Source organism: Macrobrachium nipponense, chromosome 1 (genome assembly GCF_015104395.2).
Source record: "Macrobrachium nipponense isolate FS-2020 chromosome 1, ASM1510439v2, whole genome shotgun sequence".
Taxonomy (NCBI): Eukaryota; Metazoa; Arthropoda; class Malacostraca; order Decapoda; family Palaemonidae; genus Macrobrachium; species Macrobrachium nipponense.
Window position 1 is genome coordinate 97,679,752 of NC_087200.1, and position 7,152 is coordinate 97,686,903.

The following is a 7,152-nucleotide window of genomic DNA, read 5'->3' on the forward strand; positions in this document are numbered from 1 at the left end:
AAACCAAGGGACCAAGCCCAATTAGATAGAGCTACTTCAGAGCCATCAATTGTCACAGCCACAAACGAAAATGAAAACAAAACTATAATTACAACCACCAAGAAGCGCACAAGGAATACATCCCCAAATAATGATGGCTTTAAAATAAAAACCTCAAATGGGTTCAGTGTTTTGGAAGAGATCTCTCCACCTAGAAAGGTTGTTCCAAACCAAAAGCAGTTTCAGCCCAAAACATATGAGTTCTGATCAGTCTTGCTGGCCTAAGACAAATGAACCTTGTGATTCGCAGAATCACAGTAGAAATTCTGATCAGAATCAATACCAAAAATATGATCAGCCAAAAACTCTAAATTCCAATTCAAATGAAAAGGGATTAAAGAAACAGTCACTTATAAAGGAGAACTTTCCTCTCCACACTAGGAACAGTACTTCCCCTCTAAGGAGTGTGAAGTAGCACTTTTTACCACCGTAACATTCATGTTTGATATCCTTCAGTGGAACTGTAAAGGTCTCAGAGCCCGTGCAGAAGACCTTAAAGTCTTAATTCATGAATCCAATCCAGGGATTATATGCCTTCAGGAGACAATGTTAGGTAACAATCCTTATAATCCTGGATTAAATTATTCAGTATTTAACTCCTCTCCCCCAAGTGGTGGTTGGGCCCATGGAGGTGTTGCAATTATTGTTAATAAAGCTCTGCAGCACTCCATAATAAAATTAAATACAACTCTACAAGCTGTTGCTATTTCAGTCATCTTGGAAAAGAGGATAACAGTCTGCTCCTTATACCTTCCACCAGATCTTGTTTTTATCAGTGAAGATATTCAGGCTTTAATTAACCAACTTCCAGCTCCTTTTCTACTTCTAGGAGATTTTAATGCCCACAACCCCCTTTGGGGAAGTCGGTTTCTAGACAGTAAAGGGAAATTTATTGAAGACGTTATTGATAGGAATGATGTTATCCTATATAATAATGGGTCAATGACTTTCCACAGTATTCATGATCATCATTTCTCTGCACTGGACCTTAGTATCTCTTCAGGAAGTATCCACCTTGATTTTAGTTGGTCTGTTAACGAAAATTTAAATGGGAGTGATCATTACCCAATCCATTTGAAATATGCTGTGAATGGTCCATCTGAAGTTTTACCAAAGTGAAAGGTAGAGGAGGCAGATTAGGATAAATTCAGTAAGGGCGTCATACTAGATAGGGTGTTTGAGTCATTTCATTCTCATCTAGATGCTTATGATTACTTTATTGAATCTACTCTGAAGAGTGCTGAAGGCTCTATTCCCAAAACAAAAGGCAAACCTCGTAGACCTGTAGTTCCCTGGTGGAATAAGACTTGTGGTATTCTGAGGAAAATTACTAGGAAGTGCTACAGACGTTGCAAAATTAGTGGCTCTCCTCAGTCTAAATTAATCTACAAACGTGCTTTAGCTAAGCAACGCCGCTTTTATAAGAGAGCCAAAAGAGAAAGTTGGCTTTACTATATTAATGGAATAAACTCAAAGACTCCACTGAAAGTGGTGTGGCGCAAAATAAGGAAACTGAGTGGGAAATTTGTTGCGTCACCATTACCCTCATTAAAAATAAATGACACTCTGATCACAGAGCCCACTGAAGTTGCCAATGAGCTAGGAAAACACTTTTCTGAAGTTTCCAGCGCCAAGAAATTATTTCTCTAGAATTTCAAAAAATAGGAATTCTGAAAATGATTCTGGGAATTCGATTCAGGAAAATCTGAACCATACAACTACAGATTTTCCTTGAGAGAATTACGGGAGGCGCTCTCCTCTAGTGAATCCACAACTCCAGGTGAGGATACAATCGTATATGATGCCAAAAAATATTTACTGAAGATTATAAACAAAATATGGGAAACTGGAATTTTACCCAACGACTGGAAAATATCCATAGTTGTTCCAGTTAAAAAGCCTAATAAAGATGGTTCCCTAGCCACCAGCTATAGACCAATAGCTCTTACCAGCTGTGTGTGTAAGCTGATGGAGAAAATGATAAATACTAGACTAGTTTGGCACTTAGTAACTAAAGGATTAATATCATCATTTCAATTTGGTTTCAGGAAGAACCACTCCACCCTTGATCCGTTGCTGAGGCTGACCAACCAAATCCAGCAAGGATTCGCCAAACAATGTCAGACCATTGGAGTATTTTTTGACCTCGAAAAAGCATATGACACTGCCTGGAGAACTGGCATCATGAAACAATTGCACAAGATGGGCATATGTGGAAGAATGATCAGATTTATATATTCCTTTTTAACGGACAGATTTTTTAAGGTAAAAGTGGGAAACTCTTTCTCCCAACCTTTTATGCAGGAGGAAGGAGTTCCCCAAGGAAGCGTTTTAAGTGTAACACACTTTTCTGTGGCTATAAATAGTGTGGTTGAAAAAATCTTGCCTTCTGTAAAATGCTCACTTTTTGTGGATGACCTTGCAATATACTGCACAGGATATGATCATTGTCAGTATGTAAACATATGCAAAGGTCTATTAATGCAATTACTAAGTGGGCTGATGAGAATGGTTTTAAATTCTCCTCTTCCAAAACAGTTGCAATAAGATTTACCAGATGCCGGCGTGCGGAAGAAGTTCCCACACTTAGTTTAAGAGGATCTATCATTCCCTATGAAAGTGAAGTAAAATTTCTAGGGATGATTATTGACCACAAATTAACATGGGCCAACCACATAAATGCCCTAAAGATTAATGTGAAAAAATCTTTGAATATTTTAAAGGTTGTTTCTGGTTTTAGTTGGGGGGCTGATAAAAAATCCCTGAGGCTATATGACTCACTGTGTCGCTCCAAGCTAGACTCATGGCTGCCAGATCTATTCCTCAGCTTGTTAAAAACCAACCAAAGCTAAAGGAATTGGATGTTGTACAGAACATGGGGTGGGGTTGAGAATATGCTCAGGGGCTTTTAGAACTTCTCCTGTTGAAAGCATATATGTCGACACAGATCATCTTCCCCTAGATCTAAGAAAGGCAAGAGCTAGGGTTGCGATACGTGGCCTAGAATGAAAAGTGCTCCCAAAAACAAAAAATCCCTCCTTTGAAGTACTTAAGGAAACAGACTCGCAGAATTTCTCTGGTACAAGAGCTTCTAAACCATTCCAAATTCGACTGAATGAGGATGTTAGGGGTAACCATCTCAAATCCAGAAAGTCCTTGGAAGTAAAACATCCTGTAAATCCCCATGGGCTTATTCCTGAAGCATTAGTATGCAAGAAATCATTTAAGAAGAAGGATTGTACTGAAGAAGAGATTAGGGGAAAATTCTTAGAGCACGACGTTACCCATGCCAATTATGTGAAGATTTATACAGATGGATCAAAGTCAGATAGTGGTGTTGGGTGTGCTGTTATCCTTGGTGATACAGCATATACAGCTAAATTACCTGACTTTGCATCAATATTCACTGCCGAATTAACAGCCGTAGTCTCTGCACTAGATTTAGTTCTTCAAAGTAGCGACACTAATTTTGTCATATACTCTGATTCTAAAAGCACTTTAGAAGCTATCAAAAGATTTAATAGCTTTCATCCATTAATCCAAAAACTTCAGGAGTCACTTTTTCGTATATATTGTCTGCGTAAGTCGGTCTCTTTCTGTTGGGTTCCTTCTCACGTGGGGATTCACGGAAACCAGACTGCAGACAGGGAAGCAAAAGCTGCTAGCGCTCTGCCAGAAACAACCTTCAGGAAAGTGCCTCATACAGACCTAAAAGGTCCTATTAGGTCTTTTGTATTAAGTAAGTGGCAAGAAAGGTGGACTTCCCCTCTTCTTGCCAATAACAGTAAGTACAGAAGTATTAGGAAAAATATACAGCCGTGGCCTTCGTCATTCCAGCTTGACAGACGAGCAGAGGTTATTTTAACGAGGTTAAGGATTGGGCACACTTATTTAACCCATCAGTTTATTTTAGAAGGAAGCAGCCCACCAGTGTGTGCTTACTGTGACGAGATACAAACAGTGGAGCACATTCTGATGGTTTGCCCCAGATATTTTAACCAAAGGGAAAGATATTTCCAGGGTAAATCCCTCTCAAATATCTTGGGAGATGAAGCAGACATTTCTGCTCTCATCTCCTTTTTAAAGTGTATAGAAATTTTTAATAATATTTAGATAAACTTTTATAAATCATATACAGATTTTTAAAGACATTACACTATTTTTAACATATATTTCTCCATTCATTGAAATTCATATTTTTAATTTATTTATTAGTCACGTCTATTTTTATGAGTCATTTCTTTCACATTCATTCATTCATTTACCATAATTCAACTTATTTAACCTTCATTACGGCGCTGAATGGCCTTCTTGGCCCCAGTGCCTGGGCTTTAGCCCTAAATATCATACATCCATCCATCCAACCTATCACTCCACCTATAATTTGAATATTGGAAGCCATGGTGGTGTCGCTTTGTATGTTCGAAATGACACCCCACAAAATCCTATCAGTATCCAATCAACATTGCAAGTGATAAGTGTGCAGATCCATTTGTAAAGAAAATATACAATATGCTCTCTTTATCTACCACCTAATGAAGCCTTCCCCATCAATGAATTTAAATCTCTTATTCAACAGTTACCACACCCTTTTGTTATTTTGGGAGATATTAAAGAGGAAGATGCTTAGGTTCCATCATAGAAGATGAAAATATGGGGATCCTCAACTCTGGGGAGTCTACGCATTTTCATGTTCAAACAGGCACGTTATCAGCAATTGATTTGTCTATATGTAGTAATGACTGTCTTATTGACTTTAATTGGAGAACTATAAATGATAGATTTACCAGAGACCATTTTCCGATAGTGGTGGAGTATAGCATCAAGTCCTCCATCTTCAAGGCTACCTAAGTGGAACATTGGTAAAGCTGATTGGTCAACATTCCAGGAGCACAGCTCAATAGATGACTCTGCTGATGACTTTCCCTGTGTAGATGATGCTCTTAACTTTTTGAATACAATAATGTTCTCAGCTGGTCTTCAATCTATACCTAGGACTAAAGGTAAATATGTCCGCCGACCAGTTCCCTGGTGGACTCGTAAATGCCAGGAAACTCATAGAACTATGAGATCTGCCTTCACCAGATACCGCAGACGAAAATGTGAGTATTATTGTGTAGAATTTCGAAAAGCGAGAGCTCATTTTCGCATGGAAATCAAAAAAGCACGAAAAGAATCTTGGACGATATTCATAACTTCACTAAATTCGAAAACTCCTCTGACTCTAGTTTGGAAGAGAGTTAGAAAAATAGCAGGCAAGTTCACTCCTTGCAACCATTCAAGATGAATGGTTCCGAGGTAGCAGACCCCCAGTTAGTGGCAAATGAGTTTGCTAATCATTTTGCTAGTGTTGCAAAGAAAAATGGTGATAGACCCTATTCAGGTCAAAGACGGATGATGGAACAGGTCGAAATTGATTTTAATACCTTAAGACATTAGCAAGACAATGGTCCTTTTACTATAAGAGAATTTGAATCAGCCTTGAATGAATGTAATGAATCGGCTCCTGGACTGGACGATATAACATATTCAATGATTAAGCATACCCCTGAAAATACCAGACTTTTCATATTAAGCCTAATTAACAGAATTTACCGAGAACATATCTTCCCCAAGCTTTGGGAGAAGTTAAAATTACTGCCATTTGTGAAACCTGGAAAAGATCCATTCAAGACAGAAAATTATCGGCCTATCGAATTAACATCTTGTTTGTCTAAGATCATGGAAAAAATGGTGAACACACGATTGATGTGGTACTTGGGAAGAGGTAAATATCTGTCGCCTGCTCAGTGTGGTTTTCGGAGTATGCACTCCACAACTGATGTATTGGTACGAATGGAATCTTCAATATGCGAAGCTTATGCCAACAAGCAGCATCACATCACTGTTTTCTTTGACCTAGAGAAGGCTTATGATACAACATGGAGATATGGCATTTTGAGGGTCCTTTATGAACAACATGGAGATATGGCATTTTGAGGGTCCTTTATGCATGCAACCTGAGAGGCAATTTGCCCCTCTTTATTAAGGCTTTTTTAAAAAATAGGATATTTCAGGTTCAGGTTTGAGCAACAATGTCAGATGTGTTCAATCAAGAAGAAGGAGTACCACAAGGAAGTGTTTTAAGTGTATAACCTTGTTCGCCTTGTTAATCAATGAGGTTTCATAAATAATTCCCCCAGATATAACATATACCCTTTTTGTTGATGACCTATCGATTTCCTTTGCAGCATCAAGGATGGCAGTGGCTGAACGCCGCCTTCAGCTCTGCATTGATAATATAGTAAAGTGGGCTGAGGTTAATGGTTTTAGATTTTCCGCCAGTAAAACGGTAATTATGCACTTTTGTCATATAAGGGGAATCCACCCTGATCCAGATCTATTCATTCATAGGCAGAGAATTCCATGTGTTGGTGAAACAAGGTTTCTTGGCTTGATTTTTTATAGCAAGCTGACCTGGATTCCACATCTGAAATATATTAAGGCAAAATGCTTGAAAGGAATGAATTCACTGAAAGTCGTTTCTCACACTTTGTGGGGTGCAGTCCGAACTCAGATGTTGAGATTATATAAAGCCTTGGTCTTTTCTAAATTAAGTTATGGGTGTGAGGTGTACACTTCTGCAAAGCCAAATAGCCTTAAAATGCTCAACTCAATTCATCATGGAGGAATACGGTTGTGTACTGGAGCATTTAAATCATCTCCCACCGAGAGCATGCTTGTAGATGCTGATGAGGTGCCACTGGATCTTCATTATAAGCGTCTGCTGGTTCGGAGCTGGTATAGATTCCAGAGGCTACCTAAGTCTTTAACCAGCATTTGTATGAGAAATGAAAGGCATTGGCAGTTTTATGAAAGTCACCCCAAGCAACCTCATCCATTCGCTTTTAGAGTAAATTCTATTGTCCGTGAATTAAATATGCCGAGAATCGAGATTTTACCAGCAAAATACGCAGTTAGTCCCCCCTGGAACTTTCCAGAGGTAAAATTTTGTAGATATTTAATTTTACCAAGACAGAATTGTCCAGTGAGGCCATGCAGTCAATATTTTTAGAACACACTTTGCAACATGATAACTCCACTGCAGTTTTCACGGATGGCTTAAAGTCAGAT